The sequence below is a fragment of the Macrobrachium rosenbergii genome, chromosome 18, assembly GCF_040412425.1.
Source record: "Macrobrachium rosenbergii isolate ZJJX-2024 chromosome 18, ASM4041242v1, whole genome shotgun sequence".
Taxonomy (NCBI): domain Eukaryota; kingdom Metazoa; phylum Arthropoda; class Malacostraca; order Decapoda; family Palaemonidae; genus Macrobrachium; species Macrobrachium rosenbergii.
The window spans coordinates 140,548-166,795 of NC_089758.1; the positions used below are offsets into that span (position 1 = coordinate 140,548).

The following is a 26,248-nucleotide window of genomic DNA, read 5'->3' on the forward strand; positions in this document are numbered from 1 at the left end:
AAGCTTGTGTATGTTCTTTGACTGAGGATTCCAAAGCTTGAGACAGCTCATCAACGTATATTTCAAGCTCCAGTAGAGCATCTGATTGACTGACAGAGTCCAACCACTGCTGGAATGCATTCCATTTGAGTTGCATCATAGCCTCACATACAAGTGAGCAGTAACGGAGCATTTTGTAGTAGTCTTTTCCACTGACAATCTTATTTGCTGTGCCTGGCAAGCAAATTTCACACTAAACAAGGATGTCCTCCATACCACTTCCTCGCATGAAAAAGCCAATTGATGAGAGAAAATTTACAATGATGTGAAATCCTCCCATGCATACAATAAGATGCCTATGATTTTCTGGATATTTAGTCACAAATCCTTTAACAATGTCATATATAGCCTGATCGCCTTGGCCAAGTTTTTCAGTTACCTTAATAAAGTAATCTAATGATGCTTGCACAACATCCGGTTTCGTTGGAGATTCTGGAAAGGTTGGGACATAGACAATTACAGTTTTGGGTTTTGGGTCACAGATCATTTCAAAGAATTTATTCCAAGACTAGGATTTTATTCCCTCTTGTTCTGCAGGAATCCTAGTCAGTGACCAAACAAAATTGTCATAATCTAATAAGATGTCTTTGAGCTCTGCTTCAGACCCGTAACTGACTAGTGGTACGTTTGGTGATAAAACTCTAGCTGGTCTCCTGTCCTTTAATGACAAGTGACTTTCTGAGACTGAGAAGTGTAGGGCAGTTGGATCAACTGTTTTCTTTCTTCTTTTAACAGGGATTTCACATGCTGGGTTTTCATCTCTGTCTTGATACTAGTACAATATATATGTGTCGCAGCATGAAGTGTTCTTCTATCGCGTGTGTCCTCTGAAAAATCTAGGTTATCAAATGCACATTGTAAGAAATTACCTTGGTTTAGATTGGTTGGGATGAATATTTTGTCAATTTCAATTTTGTCATTCACGAGGTTAGCCATCGATGTTATGTATCGCTGTGCGTCATCATAGCTTATACTGTGCCCAAACCCATTAAGAGTACTTAGTAAATCTTTGCTTCTTATTTGCCTTAAAAATATGAAGGGCCAGTCCATTTGTTTGGGCATAGGTACTCTAGATACACAAAAATCAGAAGCTATATTCAAAACCTTTTCATGATCTTTTAATGGAAGAGGTACTCTTTCTGTTTCATCTGATAAAGTAAACTCAGTTTTTGTCACCATCCATGCAATAAAATTGTACAATATATTTGGGATGAAATTGTCTACATGTTTGTAAGATACTTGTATTGTTTCCCCATGAATATCAAAACATTTTGAGCTCTGCTCTTTAGTTTTGGTCTTTATTTCCATCTGGAGCCGTTTTGCTACCATATATGTTTGCTTTGGAGGTTCTTTACTCATCATTTCTTCATCGCTGCAATCTGACTCTGTTTGTAACTGTGATTCATCTAATTCGTTGTGTAACTTTGCTATCAAGCTGCACATTTCACTGTCTGTGATGTGGGATGAACATACGATGCTGGTGTGTTTTCTTTTGGGAATGATTTGTATTTCAGTACCATAAAACTTAGTTTGTCTTTAAGTCTACCAGATATGTAACAATGTGCATTTGGAGTTCCTTAGTCAGTTAAAATATTACAGTATTTTTTCTTTAGAATTTGTGTCACAGAAAATACTGACTGATGTTCCAGAAGGGGATCTGAAATCTCACCACAAAGCTGTTCAAAAGCCAAGTCATATGGACTAGTATGTGTTGAAGAGATTTCCTCTACTTTTCTACTATTTAGAAAGCGTGTCATACAGAATCTGTGATACCTAAAATCTTTTGCAATCATGTCAACTGTGGAATCTCCATGCCCTTCTTTCTTTACTAAAACAGATTCATCACCCAATTCTCTCGCTTTTTTGTGTATAGAATGCTGCATATCAAAGGAACTTACTAAGACAAGCGCATGCTTACCTTTAGGGTCACGCCTCTTTCCACAAATAAAGCAACAAGTTTTAGCATCTAAAGTTATTGGTAAAGTGGAGCGACTCGTTACTCAACCAGACTTATTCAGTGAAAAACTGCTGCTGGGTTCTCTGCTTCTTCGTTCCTGGCTGCCTGTAAGAGCTTTAATCTTATTTCTGTCAGTATATACATTTTTATATTCTTTGTGACATTTAGGACCATTCCAGAGAAATCCTCTTCATCATCAAGGTATTGAGATAATCTATGGTAAACATCATCTTGCCTGGTAAGCAGAGCAGACCTAAAACTTGATATCCTCTCGCTGTTAGTTTTCTGAGAGGTTTTGTAGAAGCTCTCTGGCATTTTCAGACATTTTTAAATGTGAAGGTAATACTACTAGTTTGACTTGTTTCAGCTTTCCAAAGAGGATCCATTCTAACTGCTGTCAGTTCCAATTTTGACGCTTAATCTGGAATAAACAGGCTTTTTATTATAATTTTCTCCCATGGAGATCTACTATTTATGATTTTATCTTCTTATTAATCTGAAGTATATGAACAAATAAGAATCTTCTGTTGAGGAAAAAAACTGAGTTTCAAGCTATTTGAAATTTTATAGTCTTACTCAAAATCGCCTTTTAGATAGAAAATTTTGAACTAAACTTATTTTGCAAATTATATATCAATTTGCAATGATGGGCGAAAATTGAGATGATCTGACCATTCAAAATGAGATTTTTAGTAAATCAATAATTTTTTTTAGAAAATTGTGGTTTTTGCATTAAACGCTTTCAATAAGCAGCTTGCAATGAAATTTTGAAAAGTATCTTACTTTCTGATATACCTTAGGCATCCCTCTTACCAACTAAGACACTACAAAAAGTTTATATGATGGGTCCAACAAACCATGTTTTGCATGATAGCCCCAAGTGGCTCCCTGACTAGAATATGCTTGGCAGGTAGCTTGACGTGTGGGAGTTTGAAGGCCAATGTCTTTCACAGATGAAAAACTTAGCTGAATCAATCACAGAATCCTGGCGAGGGGGGAGCACATTCAACCACTTTTGTTTATCCGACTCATCTTTAGGCAGTTTGAAAACACGGCATTAGTTATCCTCATCGTAGTTGCCATTACAATTCACAATACCACACTTATTATGCATAATGACTGACAAATCTCTATAATTACTGAAAATATGGGAAGCCAAAATAGTTCGTAAATGAGGCACTTGAAAAAAAAACTAACTACATTGTATTCAAAAAACACTACGGAGTTGGCAAAAAATAAAACATAAGGTAAACTCAGGCTAAGTTTCATTACAACAGTGAATAATGCAATGAATAAGATAAACTCAGGCTAAGTTTCATTACAACAGTGAATAACGCAATGAACAGAGAGCGCGAAACGACGACAACCTTTTTACCTCGTGTATCACAAACAAGAAAAGTATACCTTAGTTTTACCAGACCACTTAGCTGATTAACAGCTCTCCTAGGGCTGGCCCGAAGGATTAGACTTATTTTACGTGGCTAAGAACCAATTGGTTACTTAGCAACAGGACCTACAGCTACAAACAACTGACATACAAGGCTACATTTCCATTTGAAAGTACTGGTCACTGGCGTCGGCGAGTGGCCTTATATATATATGTGTGTATGTATGTATGTATGTATGTATGTATGTATGTATGTATGTATGTATATTGAACTAACATGCACAACTATTGTGTGTCAAAGTGACCGTGGTTTACGAGACAAGACATGCATCTCTGTATAAGTGGATTCGATCATTTTTAAGCGCTAAAAAAAAAAGGTATCATTATGTATACAACTTCACTTCAGCTTTACAGATACTTGTTTTAGGTTTCTCTCTCTCTCTCTCTCTCTCTCTCTCTCTCTCTCTCTCTCTCTCTCTCTCTCTCTCTCTCTCTCTGAACAAACTTACGAACCGGCCAGACACAAGGACTTAAAATTGCATTATCCCGGCTACTACAGGACTCGTGTTAAGCCAACATACGTAGACGAGATAATGATGAAAGGGAGGTGAAGATTGCTTGGACATGTCCTTCGCACAACTTCGAGTAGAACTGTATATGGTAGTGTCAGCCGGGTTCCTGGGAAAACTAGAAGATTTGGGAGACTGCGGGGTGGTTGCATTGGAGATTTGTTAAAGCATAGGCAAGACATTAGTGGCAGACATTCATAGCTTTTACGGCATGGTAAGACATCCTGATGATTATCATTCTTATTACCAGGTGTAGTAACTACGTATATTTATTTATATTTATATATTTTTTATATAAGGTATTCATATCTAAATGTTATTTGGCTTTATAAACCACATATCCGTTTTTTTTTTTTGGCCTTTCTACACATAGACATTCTACTCTGAAGTGCTTAGTTGTAAAAGATGCCTGATCTTCCCTTTTGTTATTTCCACGAGAATGTGTTCATTTCAGATAAGAATGATAACCGTGGTATTTTTGAAGGGTTAAAGTTAATGAGGATTCTTTTATCCATTAGTTCCGGTTTTTAAATTCCATATTGAAAGGTTCATTTTCAGTCAGAAACTGCTGTTTATGTTTATCCTACCATCCAACGAAATGTTTGTAAATGTCAACTACACCGCTGGTTATGTTCTTGTGCATCTTAATCTCAACAGTATTCCACGCAGGTACACAAAGTCTTCACTTTCTGCCTCTAAAGGCGAACGAAGAAGAAGAAGAAGAAGAAGAAGCGCCAAGGAAATCCCTGGAAAATGTTGTGTGGCATAGAATCTGACCAATAGCGTCTCGCCACACCAAAATAACGTTTCGGCAGCCCACCAGCCGCCAGCTTATGCACCGAAACTGCACGACACTGTTTCGATTAGCTGCAGTACGTTCTTGCACGGCTCTGTCGCTAAAGGTCAAGATTAATCAGGTACGTAATGTCACAAAGGACATGATGATGTGTGTATTCAAGGTATAGAGTACGGTACGTATATTACGGCACTGGAGGCCTACTGTAGTAGGTAGTGGCGAAATACGTTCGATTGGTGACGTTTATGAACGGGCTGAGCTATTCATTCATTCATCGTGACGAGTAATTTTAGCCGGTAAATAGTTACACGTGGAATTCATTTAAAAATACCAACCTAACGTACCCTGGGCACGTTTACTGGTTACAGTTTTGCCTTATTAACTATGGTGGGGGGGGGGCTCGCCGTGGAATGCTGGCTTAGAGCTCCCTCGTCGTGTAGTCTTCAAAGGTCCATTACAGTTGAGTTACAGCTGGCCGAAAAAATATTACTTTAAATTCTTGTAATGCAAGTAAAATAACATAGGAAAACATCAATTGCCACATTTTTAACAAGAAGGATGCACACTAACGTAACCTCTGCTCGGAGGTTGTCCCGCAGTTCTGCAAACTACCCCAGGGGCAAGTGTAGTGACCCTAAAGTGATGGTTTCTCCCTGTGGGGTTTCTCCTAGCACTTCAGACAGGGCCTACAATGCTTTAACCAAACATTTGTGATGTGTAGCTTATGGAATTGGTCAGAATCACCAAAAAAACGGCATCATTCAGATTAAGCTAAGTTCATGGAATGTGTTCAAACTAATATCACACACTAGGGTAAGGACCTGGGACCCTAGATTAAGTATAGCCTAGGTGGTGAGGTCATTTGTTAACAAAATGAACACCATAAACATTCAAAATACACATTGTAACAAAGGAAAGCATTTTTAGCCCACAAGGTGCTAGGCGGGCTGCCGTTAAGGATGACGGCAGCATTATGCATTTGCAACTCCAGTAATAGAACCAGTGGGCCTATTTTGTTGCTCATTTTGTTTAAGTTATCACCTGAAGTTATACATGGTTAAAATTGCCTTCTGTCACAGATTAATAGTAAAAATAAAATAGATGCTTTTAAAAATTTTAAAAATTTTGAAAAAAAAAAATATTTTCAAAAGCTTTTTATTTTTGGAATGCATAGTACAGTATTTTATGAGACAATTCCAAATTTTTTCATGCCAGAGTTGCTCTTTATCTGTTGAAGAAATACCTAAAAAATATAAAAAAAATATACCACAATTACTAATTAGTTGAATGGGTGTACTGTATAAGTGTGTGTATTTTAACCATCAAATACATGCTAACCTAAACACCAATATTACTCAATGAATAAAAATTGTTTTAAAATCAAGTGAACTATCATATATTCATCATCACGCTTCTTCTTAGGGCACCTTTTCACCCTAAAATAGTGGTCCAACTCAAGCCAAAACTTTTCATGAATACCTACGTTATATCCTGGGCACCAGTGTTTTGACTTTTAGGGCACACAGCACACAATCTTAGCTTTGTCCCTTCCAGTCTTGCAAATCATGTGTTCCGCATCCATGTGATGAGGAACCAGGTGAGGAATCCGACAGGTATGGTAGGCGACTACTGGAATGTGACAAAGGTGATGCTGGGGTTATTGGGTCGGGATGAATTTGCTCCTCTTGGCAAAGGACTCCTACTGTCATGTGTATAAATTTGTATCTTTCAATTGGTTTATTAGTGTTTTTTTTATATAGAATATTTGTATTTAGCACTTCAATATCAGAGGTTCATAATTATTTTTTCTAGTACCCCCTTGTAGGTCTTTGAGCAGCAAAATGATTATTTTCAGCATGTGAAAATGTTGAGTATATATACTGGCTTCTTACAAGGAGGTTTTCATTTGAAGCCACAAGTAAGAAGCTGTCCTTTTCTTATACCATGTCACCAGCCTTCAGTTTTTCATTTTTCAATATGTCAGGCAAGAACGTTGATGTTATCCTTATGGTTCTGGTAAGGGGAGAATTGTGAACTAATAAATCATTAGCAGGAGGTACTTTTGTATAAAAATCCTGTTACAAGATGGTGACCTTTATTCAGTAGATTACTCTTCTCCATAATACTCATTACCACTGCGTGTGCAAGACTTTTTTTTGGACCCGCTAACATAAAAATCCCTCCCTGAATATAGGTGATAAACATACCCAGTCCCAGCTTCACACAACTCAAATTTTTTTATACCATACCTGGAATGCCTTTTTATCTGGCATATAATAAATTGAATGTGCACACACCTGTAGTGCATACTTACCATACTCATCTAAAGGTATGGTTTGCTCTGGTTTACAATAATGCTTGAATGGTCTTATACAAGTCCAAGCATCAGACGGGCGATGGGGGGGGAAAAGGGAATTCTAGTTCCTCTAGAAGTGTTCCAAAAATGTTTCAAATCACATTTTGTAGAGGAATAAGCCCCATCAGCAAGGACAAACCCAAAAAACGTTTTCATCTTGTTTCGAGTGAAAGGTTTCCATCTAGAATATCGTGATTGTGGCTGTGATGCAATCCACTCTGCCCTCTCAGAAAGGACTTGGTCCGCATATCTACTGGTTTCAGTGACTAATTTGTCGATAATGTCATTATTCATAAGTAAGAAAACATATGCTAGGGGATGTGCATTTTTATTATGAATGTTTTTTGGTCGTATGTTTCTGTAAAAAGCTAAATTTCGTCCCTGAACAAGGGTATTCAGGTGCATACACCCAACCCCATAAACTTCCTGCATCAATCTGCACTCCGTTATCGCTGTTGCTTCTGCTGCCATCATCACTATGGTCACTCATCATAATTACCTATCTTGAAATTACTATTTGATGATAATGAATCCGCATCATCATCACAAGAAGCCATTATCTTAAAAATTAACACTGAAGGAAGGTTTACAATCTTGCTGTTATTATACCTACGTTCAAGAGAATCTGGCATCTTTTATATTCAACAGTGAGCCGAATGGTTGGCGAGACTGTTGATGTCACGCAAGCAGAACTAAGGCTTATGCAACATATAATGCGTTGATTCTAAGGATGCACAGCACCTCATGGTTTTAAGTCCAAAATGTAATAATGGTTTTAAGGAAAATTTCACCCAAAAATTAATAAAAAAAATCCATTTTTATATAAGTAACTTACTAAGTAATCACTTAGCTAATGATGATTATACTCACACTGCATCCTAAATTCAAAATTTGCGGTAACACGCCAGTTGCAAAGGGCGGGGGGGACAGGTCCTGCCCACAGCAACGGGGGTGTAGGAGCGACTAAATGCCAGTGGCATCGTTCTCTTTTATGCCGTGTTGCCGACAGCACGTCGCGCTCTGCAATCCTTCCTAATTCACCAGTTCATGCTTGCTTGCCAAATTCAGGAAGTAACCTCTTTTGTTCCTCAAACTGTTTTATTTTTTTATTTATCCTTTTGCATTAGATTATTTCTTCTGTACTGTAATTATGCCGGATTCTAGCACTTCCAGTTGTCGTTACCGTAGCGAGGGCTGTAAGACTAGACTTACTAACATTTGTTATAACATTTGTTATGATGCACATTCCATGTGCACTAAGTGTAGAAACAGGAGTGTTCGAGGGAGAACACATGTTCAGAGTGTAAGGACCGGAATGACTGTAAATGGAAGGTGCTCGAACCCCATCTGAATAGACTAGAGAAAAATAGGATTAGAAAGGCGGCTGCTCGAGCTGAAAGTAGGGCCTCTGCAGGTAAGGATTCTTCCCCTAAACCTATGACTTTTCTTCTACTCATGGACATACTCTCTCTTTTATTATCAGTCCTCCCTTTATTCCTCCACATACTCCCGTGCCTAGCTCCCGTGCTTCTGACCCCTATGTCTTAGCCAGTCTGGAGTCCAAATTCAACAAGAAGATTAATTTGGTAGTGAGTTCAGTGTTGGAGATAGGGACGTCCCTACGTGTGCTTATGAAAAAAGTGTTCTGTGACAAAGTTAGTGTTAGTGTTGAGTGAAGTGTCTGTGGAGGGGGTGGCTTCCCGTCCCATCGGTGCTCCTAGACAAAGGCCGTTATCCCATTCCCCTGTACCTGGGAGAAGACAAACCAGAGGTCCAAGGGAGGCTGGGGTGGTTTGCCCACGGGTTGCTGCCCCCTCACTTGAGCCTGTTGCTAGATCCCAGGCTTTGACCGACTGCCGCTGGAAAGGCATATCAGTGGATGTGCACTGCTTGTCTTCTAGCTCGGACTCAGATTCTGACCACGGGCATCGTAGACACTTCCTGGATTCATCCTGCCTGTTGAAAAGACACATGGACAACTTGGCTCATGCTTCCCCATTGCCGATCAAGCGTCACATGGACACCCCGCTTCCATCTTGCGGTTACGATGTAGGTAATTCAGTTTTCGCCTCAGTTCAATTTCCTGCATACCCATGGGATTCTCCTATTTCGATCTCTCCGAAAGATGCCAAACGTTTGAAACATCGGTCTAAGTGTCGCCGCCCAAGGCCCCATCTCGCCTCGAAGCACCTGTGCCTGAGAGCCCTATTCCAGCTTCTGTTCCCGTGCACCCAGCTCTTGCTCCTGTACACCCAGCTCTTGCTCCCGTGCGCCTAGCACCTGCTCCCATGCACCCAGCTGTTGACTCCAAGCTCCTGGCACCACCATCCAGACACCCGATTCCTTCTCATCAACCGTCTAATTGCGACTGCCAAGTTCCCACCTTGGAACCAACCGACCCCTCATCTGATCAAGAGGAAATATCTGTAGTATGTTACCTGGGAAGCTCCTCTCTGGGAGTTGCTGCCTCCTCCCAAGGGGATTTCTCCAGCCTCATCAACTCTTCCCGATGGTCGGCCTCGCTTCGGCTAAAATCTTCTCTTCTTCAGAATCAGATCATTTTGTTAAGAACCTCTTCAAGGTTTTTGAATTTATTAGTTTTTTGGATTGGATGATAGGAGCACCTCCAAAGAAGATAAAAAGATTTTAAGGGCTCGGATGAACTCTTCGCTGCAGATCTTTTCAGTGTTCTTTTGTGTGCTGACAAAGCTATCAGGGATGGCTCTTCAGAACTCACGACTCTTTACATCTTCGGAGTTCTTAAGAAGAGAGAACTGTGGTGCTCCTTCACCACCAGAGGAGTCACGTCACGTCTTCACAGAGGTCTGCCTTGTTGTTCTCGCCATTGGATTCTTCCCACCTCTTCCCCAGTCGATCCTGGAAGAGATAGTTTCTCACCTTCAGAGGAAATCCACCCAAGATCTTGCACAATCGTCTAAATGCCCCAAGAGCCAGTCTTCCTCGTCGTTCATCCCCAAGATGGTCTCTGTTACAACAGCATCCCTTTCATGGGAGCAAGCCCAAATCACAAGTGAGGCCTCGCTCCATTCTACGTTTCCACTCAAGACCTTTTAAGAAGAACTCCAAGCTGCCTTCCAAGAAGTGAACTCGAAGTCCTTCATGCCCCAGTAGGAGCCAAACTTCTCTTTTTTTTTTTTTTTTTTTTTTTTTTTGTGGGGAGAAGTGGGAGCACAGGGAAGCAGAACAAAGGATTGTCAAGGTGTTAAAGGAGAGGCTATTGCATCCCGTTCTCAAAGAACTCTCCTTTAGTGTCCTCTCCCATCATCTTCACGGCCTACTCAAGAGACTCAGAGAAACATTTGGCCCTTTCGAATTAGGTATCCTCTCCTTTTAAAGAGAGCTATCGAAGAAGTCGAGAACATTCACTCCCAGGGCTTTATAATTGTCTGTTTGTAGTTCCTAAGGCGCCAGGGGATTGCAGACCAATCCTGGACATAAGCGCCCTCAATCTCTGCGTCAGGAAGACGGAAGTTCAAGATGGAGACGAACCTGTCAGTCATGGCCTCCACTCACCCGGGCGATTGGATTATCACCCTAGATATGCAAGATGCTTACTTTCATATCCCCGTCCATCCAGTTTCCAGGAAGTATCTCAGGTTCATCTTTCAGTTTCGGTCCCTCAAGTTTTCCCCCGAGTTCTTGCCCCTCTCACCAAATGGCTTAATCTAGTCGGCGTAAACATCAGCCTTTCCCTGGACGACTGGCTTCTCCGTTCCCCTTCAAGGAGAAGTACACGAAGGACCTTCAGACAACTCTGCAACTTTCTCAAGAACTAGGAATTCTTTTAAATCTCATGAAATCCCAGTTAGCCCCTGCACAGGAGGTTCTTTATTTTGGGGATGATTCTCAACTCTTGGACTTTTCAGGTTCTTCCATCCCTCAAGAGAATCGTGAAACTGCCTCAAGACCATTCACTGTTTCCTCACCCCATCGTCATGTTCAGTCTGTCAGTGGATGACCCTTTTAGGGACTCTGTCATCTGTCAAGACTTTCGGCAAGGTGGGCAGATTGCACACGAGAGCTCTCCAATTCTACCACAAAGCCAACTGGGACAAGAAACTCAACCGGACTCTGTTGTTTTTCCAATCACTCAGGAGATAAAATTGGACCTTCAGTGGTGGTTGGCCAAAGGAAGACACTTAGGGGAAATCTCTCCATCCTCTAAGCCCCAACCCAGACTTCTGATCAAACGCTTCAGATCAAGGCTGGGGACCCCTTGTAGGGAGTCAAAAAGTTAGCGGGACGTGGTCCCCGGAGGAAATCAATCTTCACATCAACGTAAAAGAACTGAAGGCCCTTCATCTAGGTCTTCATCATTTTGCAACTTCAATTCGCAACAAGACAGTGGTCGCTCATGTGGACACCACAACCGCTCTGTCATATATCAAGAAACAAGGAGGCACTCGTTCTTTTTCCTCTGTCAGACTGCAAAGGACCTCCTTCTGTGGGCGCACCAGAATCAAGTGACGCTAGTCCCCTCATTTCATTCAGGGAAAATTAAACGTCTTGGCGGATGAGTCGAGCCGTCTGAAACAGATCCTCCCTACCGAGTGGACCCTGGATCACAGGATCTGTGTCGACCTTTGGAGATTGTTGGGCAAACCGTCCATAGACCTGTTTGCTACTTCAAGAAGCAATCACATCTCATGATCAATCATATCTTCACCCATGACGGGGGTTTGTGGAGGAGAGATAGGGTCGGAAGACTCACAAAGGCTGTTGATCGTTGCTGAAGATCTATTTTCCACCGGAGGCACTGGGGAGGCAGAGGAATTTGGGGGTTCATCGGTCCTCTCCGATAGGTCTACAGGTGATGTGGGTTTTTCATCTGAGGGAGAGAGGGCAGTTCCCTCATGGGAGGGTATGTCCATCTCGACTTCACGTCACACCCTCACTTCTCTCGTGTTGTTGGGAGGCGAGGAAATAATAGATGCCTCATTCAAAGGAGTCTGGTGGCTTGCTGTGTGATTGTCTAATGGTTCCTGCACTCCATTTATCGCATCCCAGATCCGTGGAAGATTGTTATTTGCTTCCACAGTTTTGAGACTGTCGAATGATTCCTTTAATCCTTTGATCACGTCCCAGATCTGTGAAAATTTGTCTTGTACTTCCTCTATTTTTTCTGAGGTTTTGTCAGTTTTTTCTGAGAGGGATTTTGCTTTTAGGAAGGCATTTTCTGCCATATGGTACACTGCAGATAGGCTTAGATCAGCAGGCCCCTTTGGAGGTAGATTGTAAGGGTCACCGGTGTAGATTTCCATCGAGCAGGTCCCCAGCCACTTTCTTGAGAGAGGACAAGCTTTTGTGGGTCGCTCCTGGAGCGTGGTATTTGGTATCAGGTCTTTGCATTTTGTATATGCAGTGCTGATTTCCTCTTCGGAGAAGGCTGCACTGACCGATTGTGTAGTAGACTCAACATTGGAATGGTTCGATTGGTGTCGTATAAAGACAATTGTTTGCGAGCACAGAACTTATTTGTGGGGCTCAGGTATTGTCAGGTGCCAGGGTCACTGGCATGGCAGTTGGAGGTTGGTCAGATGACATTTTTGTGGTAAAGGGAGGGCCAAGCACTAACACATGCACAGCACTCTATTATCCATTTCCCAGGGCCAGTAGGCTTCGAGAAGTTGAAACTTGAAACTTTCAAAGGCACTGATTGGGGCAGAATGTAGATTAATACATCTGCAATTACACAACACTAACCAGCTTACGCGCAGGGGATTACGAGAGTATTAACACATTGCCTTCAATGAGAAGTATAATCACCAAGAGTGAAAAACCCTTCTTTTTTGGTAAAAAATGCAAGAGAGACCTCCAACATGTCTGCCCCAGACACATCAAAACTTTATGTTAATCCCACCCTTAATCATCTTCACTTTGTCCCCGAGGTAAAAGGAAAAATTTAGTGCTTTCAGTCAAGTGATCAGGTTGTACCCTTGCCCCCTCAGTCTTACCTGAATTAACTATCAAGCTTCAGTGGCCAGATCAGCTTGTGCCAAACGTTAAATAGTACAGTTAAGGCTTTTATCTGTCAGAAAATGCAATTTTATTATAAGCTGTGATTTTGCTCATACATGAAATAAAAATTTTAATTTTTAAAATGAACCTTACCTCTCCCTTACAGTATACAGTGGACCCCCGCCTATTCGCAGCTCTGGATTTGAGGCTTCACTGATTTGCAAATTATTGTATAAGTAACTTACCTGATAATTACATAGCTATAAGATTTCCTACCACGGCAGCCTAAAAATTCAAAATTAGCGGTACTTGATTCAACTAGCTACAGTAGTGTGGGTGGTTAAACCTGCCCGCTTTCAGGATAAGAAAAGGATTGACGTGGCATAGGGCTTCAGTCATTTTTCTGCCGGCATTCGACCAACATCGTTCTTTACAGCAGCCTGCTGTCGTTGTTTGGTGATGTACTCAGAATTTGCTGTAACTCGTGGTTTATTGCTTTGCTACCGATTGATTCTGGCTTTAGTGTTTACTTCTTGTTGTTTCTTTAGTTACTTAGTTAACTTTTACTTAGCATTATATCAGACTCTAGTTCTTCCAGTGTTTGCTTTTGTAGCGAGGGATGTAAAACTAGGATAGTTAAGTCGTCAGTCGACTCTCATACTAAATGTATCAGGTGTATGGGATAGGATAATAACATTGAGAATACTTGTGATAAATGTCAAGAACGGGATGAGAAAAAGTGGAAAACTTCAAGTCTTATTTGGTTAGGCTTGAGAGGGAGAAAAAGAGTAAGGTGGCCGCTAGAGCTGAAATTAGGACCAATCTTGAATCTGCTAGGCTAGTAGAGGATAGTACTGTCCCTTCATCACCATTTCTTGCTGTTTCTTCAATTCTTAGTCCTCTGACTCCTTTACCACACGCTCCTATTCCGGGCTCACATGCTCCTGAACCTGATACATTGCCAGTCTCGAATCAAGGTTCGATCAGATGATTCATTTAGTGTTATGTGCAGTGTCTTGAGTTAGGTGCCTCAGTGAAAGTGCTGTCTGCAAAAGTGTCAGCTCATGTGAAAAGCGAGTGTTTTACCAGTGGAGGGGGTGGCTACTCGTCCCGTTGGCGCTCCTAGACGAAGGTCCTGTGTCCCACTCCCCTGAACCTGGGAGAAGACATACCGGAGGTCGAAGGGAGGCCAGCGGGGTTTGCCCACAGGTTGTCGCGCGCGTCCCCCTCAGGTGTTGACATTATCCCAGTGGAAAGGTGTTAAAGTGCGTGCTCGTCACCTTTCCTCCGACTCAGAAGACTCCAGCCCCATAAGAGGCGCAGGTGGTGCTATCTTGCCTCCTCTTGCCCTCTCAAGAGTCACTCCAATGGTGCTAACCGCTCTCCTCCTCCAGCTAAGAGGCACAGAGAGACCAGTCTCAGCCCCAACCCGCCTCCAGCCGTTGAGCCTCCTGCCTCCTCTTTGGCTTGGCCCCAAGTGTTGGTCTTGGACAGCCCAGAGTCATTTACCTCATATATGGAGCACCTGTCCTTGGCACCCCAAGCTCCCGAAAGACCCTCCTAAGCGACAGTCGTCTCCATCCAGACACCTCTCTGCCTCTGAGAACCTGTCACCTCGAAGTGCTTGGCTTCCACCCAAAAGTGTCAGTCAACCTGATCCTGTGGCGCCATCTCCAGTGCACCCATTGCCAACTAGTGCACACCTGCCTGCACCTCTGCCTCCTCAAGCTCACTCATTGGCTCAGGAGGATCCGTCGTTGGAACCAATTAAGCACCAGCTCGGTGCTATTATGAGTTTCATTCAGAAAGCCCCCACTGCTCTTTTACTTTTTTAAATAAAAGATGGGATAAAGAGTTGGAGGAAAAGAAGTTGGTCTATTGTAATTTGGTCTCTCTCGCTGCCTGATTGTATGCTGCTGCCTGCACCTCCGCGCCGAAATTTAAAAATATTTTCTACATTGTTGTATCGGGTATTAATTGCTTACCCCATCGGAAAATCAAATTATCGTAAGGCGAATTATAGTAACTCAAGCACTACCTGGGTACCTTAGTATTTTAATAGTTTTATCACAAAAAGTGCATTTAGTTGTGAAAATACAGTACAGGCAGTCCCCGGTTTACGACAGATCCGGCTCACAATGTTCCAAGGTTACGACGCTCTTCAAATATATTCATCAGAAATTATTTCCCGGTTTACAACGCATCGTATGCTGATCCTACGAACGAAATATGGCTCCAAAACAGCAGAATAATAAAAATTTGGAGTTTTTTTTTTTATGAAAAACTCAAAGATGCAATTTACATCGTTTTCAATACACCTAAAACATTAAAAGTAAGGTTTTCTTAGGATCTTTTACGATTTTTGACGATTTTTCAGTTTATGATGATTTTCAGTTTACGACTTAGCGTAAAAACGGAACCCCTGTCGTAAACCGGGGACTGCCTGTAATTAGTGAATATTTCTTAGTGAAAAATACCACGAATGGACGAATTTTCTGTGAATAATGCGTATATTTGTTCCATAGAGAAATCCCCAAATAGGTGAGTCCTTGAATCATGATAACGCAAATATGGGGGTTTACTGTAGTAAGGTGCCGAATTTTTGGGGGAGCTGGGGGGGCACAGTGTACCTGGAGCACCCACCACTCTCAGGGGATGGGTGGTTGTTTATTGTCAGTGTAGGTGACAAAGTTGTTTTGTTGTTTTTATTTTTTGTTACTGCGCCCAGGGCAAGGGCATTTAATGATGGTTTGCCAGCCAACAGAATACTTCTTAAAGCTCTCACCTAAGTAGAGGCAACCCTCGGCTATACTGTTGCGCCACTACAAGTTGAGATGGGCACCAACGAGAGGCAGTATTCTCCTGCAATGGCTCTCTTAGCTGATAAGGAAACAAGAAGCATTGTTTCCCAATGCTAGCAACTTTGTCCATTTCAAATTCATTACATAATTTAATGTTTTGGAATGGAACATGTCCATGTAGCCCACCTCCTGTCTGTGTGGGAATCGTCTGTGTAATTACTTGGTAAGGTACTTATATCAAAATGGCACTTTTATGGTAAAGTTTTACATATATTTACCAAGTAATTACAAAATCAGAGCCCGCCCTCCTCCCCTCTGATAGACATAAGGGCATAAGCAGAATGAGGATGTCTGCTGAGTCATTCCTAGTACAGTATTCCCATTATTGGGCAGGACTGGTCACCTACACTAAATAATTGGAGCGCTACCGCGAATTTCAAATTTAAGCTACCACACAAGTGGAAAGTATATGTAAGTAATTACTTGGTAAGTACATGTAAAACTTTATTTTATTATAAAAATGCCATTTTTCATATCATAACTAAATGCATTTTTATGATAAAACTATTAACCCCTTGTGGACAGGTAACATACATACAGTATATGTTTACATATAACTTTGTGGTGAAGTCCGGCTAACGATATATATATGTTCAAGATTCCGCGCCATTCATTTTGAATGAATTTAGCAGGAAAATTATTTTTATCACTTCTGTGGGCCATAATTGGCTGTTGGCAACTCACATGGCCAGTCTCTAGTAGCTTAGTAGAGGATAGAGAGATCAGTCTGACATGAGATGTCATAGGAGAATGTACTGCTGCTCCTGAACCCAGGACATCTCGTAAATATTTTACAATAAATAATCATGCTCAGAATTTGCTACTGATTTTAGTTCTTAGAAGATTAAAATATATATATGTGTGTGTGTGTGTGTGTGTGTGTGTGTGTGTGTGTGTGTGTGTGTGTGTGTGTGTGTGTGTGTGTGTGTGTGTGTTCACTTTCAACTTCCTAAGGAAGGTACAGAAATTTTTTAGAATTCTTACCTTACACCATGTGCAAATGCATATCTCCCTCTTGCCATTGATTTTTTTTTTTTTAATTGGCCATCCTTAAATTTAGCCTGGTCGAGGTGAGTGCTTAATATATACAGTATTTAGCCCAGACTGTGAGGGTTATAGTAGTCAGTTATAAGCATTTTTAGAGAGGGTCTTTGGTGTTTGAACTATTAAAATAGGGCAGTTATAAGTGTTTTTAGACAGGTGTCAAGTATTCGCCGATTTTAGCGATTCGCAGGGGCTTGTGGTACCTCTCCCCTGCGAATCCCTGGAGCCCACTGTATAGCTTTTATTTCCCGTGCCAGCGGTAGTTTGACAGATTAAAACAAAAAACAAGAACACTCAGTTTTGTATAAGTAACTTACCAAGTAATTAATTACATTGCTGTAGTTTCTGACTCGCGGTGCAGCTTAAATTCAAAATTCGCAGTAGCACTTCAATCGTTGAATGTAGATGACTATACTCGGTTTTTTCCATCTGTCCACCCGCCTTTTGTGCTCGCTCATGGTAACACTGCGTCCCGGGCTTTAAATAGTTACGCTATGTGTAATTTTTAGGTAATTAAAAGGATATCTGGGTGTACATTTGCAACTGAAAAGTGTTTTAATAATTTACTGTATGTGAATTACGCTGTTAATATTCGAAATAGGATATTGTCATTATTCTTGAATGTAAGCTGCCTTTTTGGGGTGGCAAATGAAACAGCCAGACGCAGTGGCGGGAAAATTGCTTCTCTCGCTGTTCACTACGGCAACAATAATGTATTGATTTTATGTAGGAAATTATTATTATTATTATTATTATTATTATTATTATTATTATTATTATTATTACATTCAACAATAATAACAATATCCTATTTCGAATATTAACGGTGTAATTCGCATACAGTAAATTAAAACACTTTTCAGTTGCAAAATGTACACCCAAGTATCCTTTTTTTACCTAAAACTTACACATAGCGTAACTGTTTAAAGCCCGAGATGCAGTGTTACCATGCGTGAGCACCACAGGCGGGTGGACAGATGGAAAAAAACCGAGTATAGTCCCACTCACTAACAAGAATACCAGGAACGACCAAGCAGAAAAAACCTCATTCTGTTTCTGCCGTGCCTGATGGAAGCATTGGGTGTTTGCAGCAGCTCTGTTCATTATTTGCCAGTTGTATAATTGGATTTCACAGAAGTATTATCTCGGATTTCGAGTAGCTTTGAGGATCAGTTTCTTATTGTTTTGTTATTGAGATCTGATTCAAGTTCGTCATTTTTTCACTACTGTAGCAATTATATAGTATATATTAACCCTTAAACGCCGAGCCTCTATTTACAAAAGTGTCTGTCGATGCCGGGGCGTTCGGGAGTTAGCAAGCGGAAAAAAGTTTTTTCAAAAATCACAGCACGCTTTAGTTTTTAGAATTAAGAGTTCATTTTGGCTCCTTTTTTGTCATAGCCTGAAGTTTAGTATGCAACCATCAGAAATGAAAAAAAAAATCATATATCAATATTGAAATATATGACCGCGAAAAAAAATTTCATATATAATTGCATACAAATCGCGCTCTGAGCAAAACGGTTAAAGCTAACGAGTTTTTTTTTCTTTGTATTGTACACTAATTGCAATGATTTTGGTATATAACAAACTGTAAAACAATCAAAGCAACACAGAGAAAATATTATCACAAAATGATGCATGAATTCATAACGCGCGGACGTAAAAAAAGTTTTTTCAAAAATTCATCATAAATCGAAATATTGTGCTAGAGACTTCCCGTTTGTTGCAAAATGAAGGTAATTGATTGAATAATACTAGACTGTAGGTGTTTTAGCTTACAGTTGCAGTTTTCGACCATTTCGGTAGAGTTAAAGTTGACAGAAGGTCGAATTTTTCTATTTATCGTGATTTATATGAAAATATTTCAAAACTGATAAAAGCTACAACCATGAGTTATTTTTTGTTGTATTCTACATGAAATTGCGCACATTTTCATATATAAAACTTTATGCAACGACTAATATAAAACGGTGCAAACATTACGACAGTGACGAAAGAATTTCTGAGATGTTCGGCCGAGTTACCGTGTGGACGTAAGGAAAAAGTTTTTTTCAAAAATTCATCATAAATCGAAATATTGTGCTAGAGACTTCCAATTTGTTGCAAAATGAAGGTAAATGATTGAATATTACTAAAATGTAAGAGTTTTAGCTTACAATTGAGTTTTTTTACCATTTCGGTCGAGTTAAAGTGGACTGAAGGTTGAAATTTTGGCACATCGTGATTTATATGAAAATATTTCAAAACTGATAAAAGCTACAATCATGCATTATTTTCTGTTGTATTTTACATGAAATTGCACACATTTTCATATATAAAACTTCTTTATGTAACGACTAATATAAAACGGTGCAAACATTACGACAAAGTGACGAAAGAATTTCCGAGATGTTCAGCTGAGTTACCGCGCATGGACGTAAGGGAAAAGTTTTTTCAAAAATTCACCAAAAATTGAAATATTGTGCTAGAGACTTACAATTTGTTGCAAAATGAAGGTACATGATTGAATATTACTAGAATGTAAGAGTTTTAGCTTACAATTGCGTTTTTCGACCAATTCGTTCGAGTCTAAGTTGACCGAAGGTTGAAATTTTGGCACTTATTGTATTCTGCAACAGAGTTTACCAGTTTCGAGCCTCATGCTTCGGCCTTTTGACAGCTCCGCAAGTGTTCACTTGAGTCCTTGCTCCGCTCACCAAATTGGAGAGTCGGTAGAGTTCTCGACTAGCACTCTGCTAAGCCCAAGTTCGAGTCTCCGGCCGGCCAATGAAGAATTAGAGGAATTTATTTCTGGTAATAGAAATTCATTTCTCGGTATAATGTGGTTCGTATTCCACAATAAGCAGTAGGTCCCATTGCCAAGTAACCAATTGGTGCTTACCCACGTAAAATAAGCCTAATCCTTCGGGCCAGCCCTAGGAGAGCTGTTAACCAGCTCAGTGGTCTAGTTAAACTAAGGTATACTTAACTTTTCACCAAATGGCTTCATCTTATGGGAGTCGACATCTCTCTCTTTCTAGACGGTTGGCTTCTTCAATCACCTTCAAAGAAGAGGTGCATGAAGGACCTTCAGAAAATCCTTCACTTAGCACAGGACTTAGACCTACCGATCAACACCCAGAGGTCCCAACTGATGCCAACGCACAGGATTCTGTATTTAAGGATGACGATAGACTCGAAATTTTCAGGTTTTTCCGTCCCCCAAAAGAATGGTCATGTTTGAAGAAGGTGAACAATTTCTTCTCCCGTCAAACCTGCTCGGCCAATCAATGGATGCCCCTTCTTGGCACTCTAGCCTTTATGGGACAGTTTGTTTCCCAGGGAAGACTCCATATGAGAGTTCTAAAGTTCTACCTAAGGGCCATCTGGAACAGGAGAGCTCATCCAGACACGTTTGTCTTCCTTATCTCTCAGGAAATCAAGGAAGATCTCCTATGGTGGAGTTCAGAAAACAGACTGTCAGAGGGGAAGTAAGCCCCAACCTAGACTTCTATTTAGACACGTCAGAGCTGGGCCATGGGCTGTTTTAGGCAACAAAGAAGTGTCAGAAATATGGTCTGAGGAACAGAAACTCTGGCATATCAGCCTCAAGGAGCTGACAGCAATTCATTTAGGTCTGCAGCACTTTGCATCAGAAGTCTACAACAAGACAGTGACCATGCGTTCAGACAATACCACGGCCCTGTCATTTATAAAGAAGCAAGGGGGGGACTCGCATGTTCTCCCTCAGCGAGGCAGACTGCAATCAGACCAGGTTAGTAACCCGGTTCATCCAAGGCAAGCTCAGCGTCCTTGCAGACGAGTTGAGGCATCGCAATCAGGCACTCCCCACAGAGTGGACTCTTCATCCACAGGTGTGCACGGTTGTGTGGAAACTGTGGGGGAGACCACTCTTGGATCTTTTCACAACCTCCAAGAATCATCGTCTTCCCTTATTTTGTTCCCGAGTCCCAGACCCTCTAGATTGGGCAACGGACGCCATGCTGCAGGGCTGGTCAAACAAGGCTCTATATGTTATCCCGCCATTCTGCATAGTAAGGAAAGTCCTCAACAAGTTTTGCGACCACAGACTTCCCAAGGCTGTTACCACATAGCATGTATGGCACTGTGAACAATAAATTATAAAAAAAACTTGTAAAAAATGTCGGTATAGCTAATTCTCAATTGGTGCAAGTGAGTTATCGATTCTTTGGGACTGTTTTATATGTAAATAAACATATTTAAGCATTATTGCCAAAGAGAATGTGTAAATTGGTTCATCGCTTGTACAGCACTGTCAATGACAAAGTGTAAGATAATTGTAAACAAAAAAAAATATCAAAAAACATGTACAAAAATACTTGTGTCACTCAGTAAGATATCCCATTCTCTGTAGCGCTGGCATTAGAGAATGTTAAAGGGATAACTTGCTCAACATGTCCTGATTGTCTCAAGATTCTTGAAGGTCCAAAATCTTTTTGTTTTGCTGTTTTCTAAAAACTTACTTTTTTCAAAACTAAATGCTTATTTCTCCAGGAAAACTGAACCAAATTCAATTAAAATTCTGCAGAATGTAGTATAACTACAGTATAATTATTTTTGTGTTAGTAAAATCATTTTTGAGAGTACAGTAAACCCCCCGTATTCGCATTCTCACGATTCGCTGACTCACGTTTTCGCGGATTTCTCTGTGGAACATAACTACCCATTATTCGCGGAAAATTCACCCATTCGCGGTATTTTTCACTGAGAAATATTCATTAATTACTGTATTTTCATATAATTTTCATGACTAAATGCACTTTTTGTGATAAAACTATTAAATTATCAGTGTATAAGCATTTTTAGAGGGTTTTCTTGTATTTAAACTATCAAAATAGACATATCTAAGTGTTTTTAGAGGGGTTTTAATTATTAGCCGATTTTAGCTATTTGCTGGGGGGGTGCGGTATGCATCCCCCGCAAATAGGGGGGGTTTACTGTAACCTTTTTTTCCCCTATTTTTGAAAAATGACGTCATGCTTTTTTCAGCTGCAAAAAAAAATTAACTTATAGGTCGAATTTCTAAATTTCCCCATGAGGGAATTTTAATTAAAGGTCGAATTTCTAAATTTCCCCATAAGGGAATTTTAATTAACTTAAAGGTTGAATTTCTAAATTTCCCCATAAGGAAATTTTCAGTATTAGTTGTAGAATAAGTGGTAAAGTTTTGAAGCAAATCCCTTCCATCATAAGGTAGAAAGTCATTTACTTTATAATGGTCCCTTACGGCATCATCGCTCCCCTTTGTGGAAGGTAAGCCACTGGACATGTGAGCAGTGGCTACAACTTTTAAATTTAAAAAACTGATCCTTGGATAAGATATTGAAGTCACTCAGTGGCATGGTAATCTTGTTTTTATATACTGTAAGTAACTTACCAAGTAATTACATAGCTATTAGTTTCATTTATTCGCAGTAGCTTAAATTCAAATTTCACAGTAGCGACACCGATGTTCTGTGTAGGTGACTAGTCTTGCCCCCTAATGAGATAGTTAGGAACGACTTAGCAGAGAATCCTCAGTCTTATTTTGTGACGTCTGGTGTTAACATCAGGTGTCGGCAGCAGCTTTTCTTTTTTCACCGGTTATTTAATCAGACTTTGGTGTTCAAGCCGAAAGTCGAGTAGCTTCAACTGAAAACTTCAGGATGAGTTTTTTCCTTGTTTTGTTGTCACTAAATGGAGTCTGGTATATCAGTTTTTTGCTTTGACAGTGAAAATTGCAGTTAATTGTTTAACCACTTTGCAGAGTGGCGTACTACAGTAAACCCCCCGTATTTGCAGGGGATGCGTACCGCACCCCCCGCGAATAGCTAAAATCCGCGAATACTTAAAAACCCTCTAAAAACACTTAGAACTGCCTATTTTGATAGTTTAAACACAAGATAAACCCTCTAAAAATGCTTATACCTGATTATTTTAATAGTTTTATCACAAAATGTGCATTTAGTCATGAAAATATGAAAATACATTAATTAGTGAATATTTCTCAGTGAAAAATACCGCGAAAGGGTGAATTTTCCGCAAATAAGGGGTAGATACGTTCCACAGAGAAATCCACGAATACGTGAGTCCGCAAATATGCAGGGTTTACTGTACTGTATAATGTAAATGTTGGTTCGTTGTCGAACTGATATTTACGTTTGCCAATGAACTGATTTTTTCGATGCTACAGTAGTGAAATTACATCTTTGGTTTTACTCACCTGTACGACAAGTAATGTAACAATGTAAAGTGTTACTGAGTACTGTAACGTGGTAAAGTAAACATTGCATTCGCTACGACGTGTAATGTAGTAATGTAGTGTTGCAGAGTAATATGATAAAGTAAACTTTGCATTCACTTCCATATTTATCAAGTAGCGTAATAATACGTAACTCATTGCTTTCGCTACAGGACCAATAATGATATACTATATCTTCATAAGTCTCAAATAATGTTTGTTAGGAGTTGAAATTTGTCTGTATGATAGTACTCTGAGTACTTCAAGAATGAATTAAAATTGTCTTATTACACTTTCCTTTGGAGAGAACTGAAAAAATGTAAGGGCAGAACGTAGTAGGAGAGAATTGTGCTAATTTTGGTTGCGCTGGGGTTTCGAAGGAATTGACGTTCTTGACAGCCGAGGATCAGCTCCAAACGCCCAGGGGCACTCACCAGCCCCCGATTTCTTAGCTTATGAGCTACCAGCTCGTTTGACGCCCAATTGCCTGGTGCCATTTACACCTGGGAGCACCCAGCGCCCTGCAACCGTCCAGTGGATCCAAGCGGCCAGTGGATTTGAGTGGCCCAGGGATCCAAGTGTAGTCTGGCACCTACCCCCCATCCATTTTTCTCTCCTACTACTAGCCCTCTAACTTTTTTTGTATCGCTTCCATGCCTGGCTCCTCGCGCTCCTTCCCATGCCATTGCCAGTCTTGTGTCTGGGGTAACAGAAGTTAACCTTGGAATAGTGAAATGTTGTGCAGTGGAGGAGGTGTCTACTCGTCCCCGATGCTCCTAGACGGAAAGTCCCTGTCAGAAACTCTCCTTAAACCTGGGAGGAGGCATACTAGAAGTCCCAGGGAGGTCTGGGGTTACACACGGGTAGTAGCCCCTCAGTTGAGCCTGTTGCGGTCCCAGGTATCGACAGACAGCCACTGGAAAGGCATTTTACTGGATGTGTAGTGGCGGATGTGGCTGTCCGGCCCTGTCAGATCTCCTAAACCTAGTCCCTGTCAGACTCCCCTAAACATGGGAGGAGGCACACTGTCAGTCCATGGGGGTCCGAAGGGTTTTTGCCCATGGTAGTTGCTCCTCAGTCGATCCTGCTGTCCGCAGGTCTCGACGGATAGCCATTGGAAATAGTCCATAGGGATGTGCATTCTTTGTCCTCTAGTGATATGGATCCCAGTGTGAACAGTTACGGATCCAAATATATGCAAGAGGCATCAACGTTGTTGTTCCAGGATCCTAGTGTGGACAGACATGGATCCCTGTGTAGACAGGGGTGGTGGTGATGTTTTTGGTCATATCTTGGGTTTCAAAGTGGCATATCTTCCAGTTGTGGAGCGCCAGTATTGGCGCCAAATGCTCTTTCAATCTGAGTGCCTAGCAGTGTCAGAGTGGACAGAGTCCATGCACCCATTGTCCAAAGGATCCACTGAGATCAAAGCATACAGAGGGATCTGATGACTCCAAGCATCCATTAGGATCTGTTTGGTCCAAGTGACCAGTGGGATTTGATGGATCCAAGTGTCCAGCAGGATCTGATGGATCCTATTGTACATTGGGATCAAGCACCCAGTGGGATCTGATGGATCCAAGTGCCAAGTGGGATCTAATGGATCCAAGTCAAGTGGGATCTGATGGATCCAAGTCAAGTGGATCTGATGGATCCAAGTGTCCAGTGGGATCTGATGGATCCAAGTATCCAGTGGGATCTGATGGATCCAAGTGTCCAGTGGAATCTGATGGATCCAAGCATACAGTGGTATCCAAGGGATCCAAGCATGTAGTGGGATCCAGGAATCCAGCGCCAACCTGCTCTGTCCGGCTGGTTCCTCTTTGGTTCAGCGCCTGAATTTTAAGAACACACTGTTGCCCTGTGTTGTGCACCATTTCCCATTGAGCAGGGACCAAGTCCGCCTCCGGACAAGACTTCTGGGTCAGAGCTGTTGAGTTGCTGAGGAGCTCCTGTTTGGGCTATTTCCCCGTCATCCAAGCATCTGTCAAGGTTGGAAAATTGTCTTTCATTTAGAAGGAGCAAGACAAGTGTCATTGTCTTCCCTCACTCTAGTGCCTTTTTGGATCTAGACTTCCCTGTCAAGATTGTTGGAAGTCCTAATTTTCTGGACTGACATCAGGAACACTGGCCAGAGTCCCCTGTTGACTTTCAGCATCTCAGGTTTTTGAGTTTTCCGTCTGCCAAAAGCTCGTCTGCCAAGAATCTGTTTTCAGACGGCCCGAGAGTTTTACCCTCTTTTTCCCCATCGTGCCCAGGACATTAGTAGTGAGTCTACTCTAGTTCTGGCGCCTATGGGATGCTGGTCAGATTGGACAGACCTAAATGCATCCTCGGATTTTACTTCAGTCCCAAGGTTTTGGGCAAAGACTGAACAACATAAGCTTCTTGGCTCTTCACTCCGCAGAAGATCTACATGTTGACAGTTGCTGTTATATGCTTCCTGTCAAGTTAAAACTATCTTCTTCTTCTCATAGTCGTCTTGCAGTTTTCGTTCATGGTTGAACAACCTTTCCTGTAAGGTGCCAATTCTTGTTTTCCTGGACCTTACCTGAGCTCCTGGCATCACTTCCTAGTGCCTGGCACATTCATTGAGTGCCCAAACCTGTACAGTTCTGCACTTCTTTGTTATTGTATGACGGTATCGTTGAGTCCACGCTAAGTTTGATCAAGTTCAGTTTTTGTTGAATCTGCAAGGATTTCAACATTTTCTCCTGACTGACATAAAGTCTGCAGAGTTGGCAGCTTGTTTGTACGATTGTCTGTGGTTCTACATGTCCTTCTACTAGTTTGCTTTTAGCTGCGAGTGCATGATCACCAATGCGTAACATGCCCACAGCGGATAGAGGATGAACCAGATAGCCTCTTCCTTTAATCTTCAAGGCTGTTGAGTGGACTGGAGATGCAGGAAGCACCCTTCCATATCCTTGCCAGATGTCAGCCTCCTGACAGCACTAGTTTTCTTTGGAGCCCTTGTTCTTATAGTCATCTGAACTTAGTCTTTTGGAAAGGTAGT

At 41.2% G+C, this 26,248-nt stretch overlaps 1 long non-coding RNA gene across 1 annotated transcript in view; it reads left to right on the forward strand.

The window, feature by feature from the left end:
- The first annotated feature begins 4,707 nt into the window (after nt 1-4,707).
- LOC136848009 (uncharacterized) overlaps nt 4,708-26,248 on the forward strand; it is a 53,079-nt gene continuing 31,538 nt past the window's right edge. Inside the window, exon 1 of the long non-coding RNA XR_010855900.1 lies at nt 4,708-4,869. This is a non-coding gene — a long non-coding RNA (uncharacterized lncRNA). The remainder of the gene's footprint in view (nt 4,870-26,248) is intronic.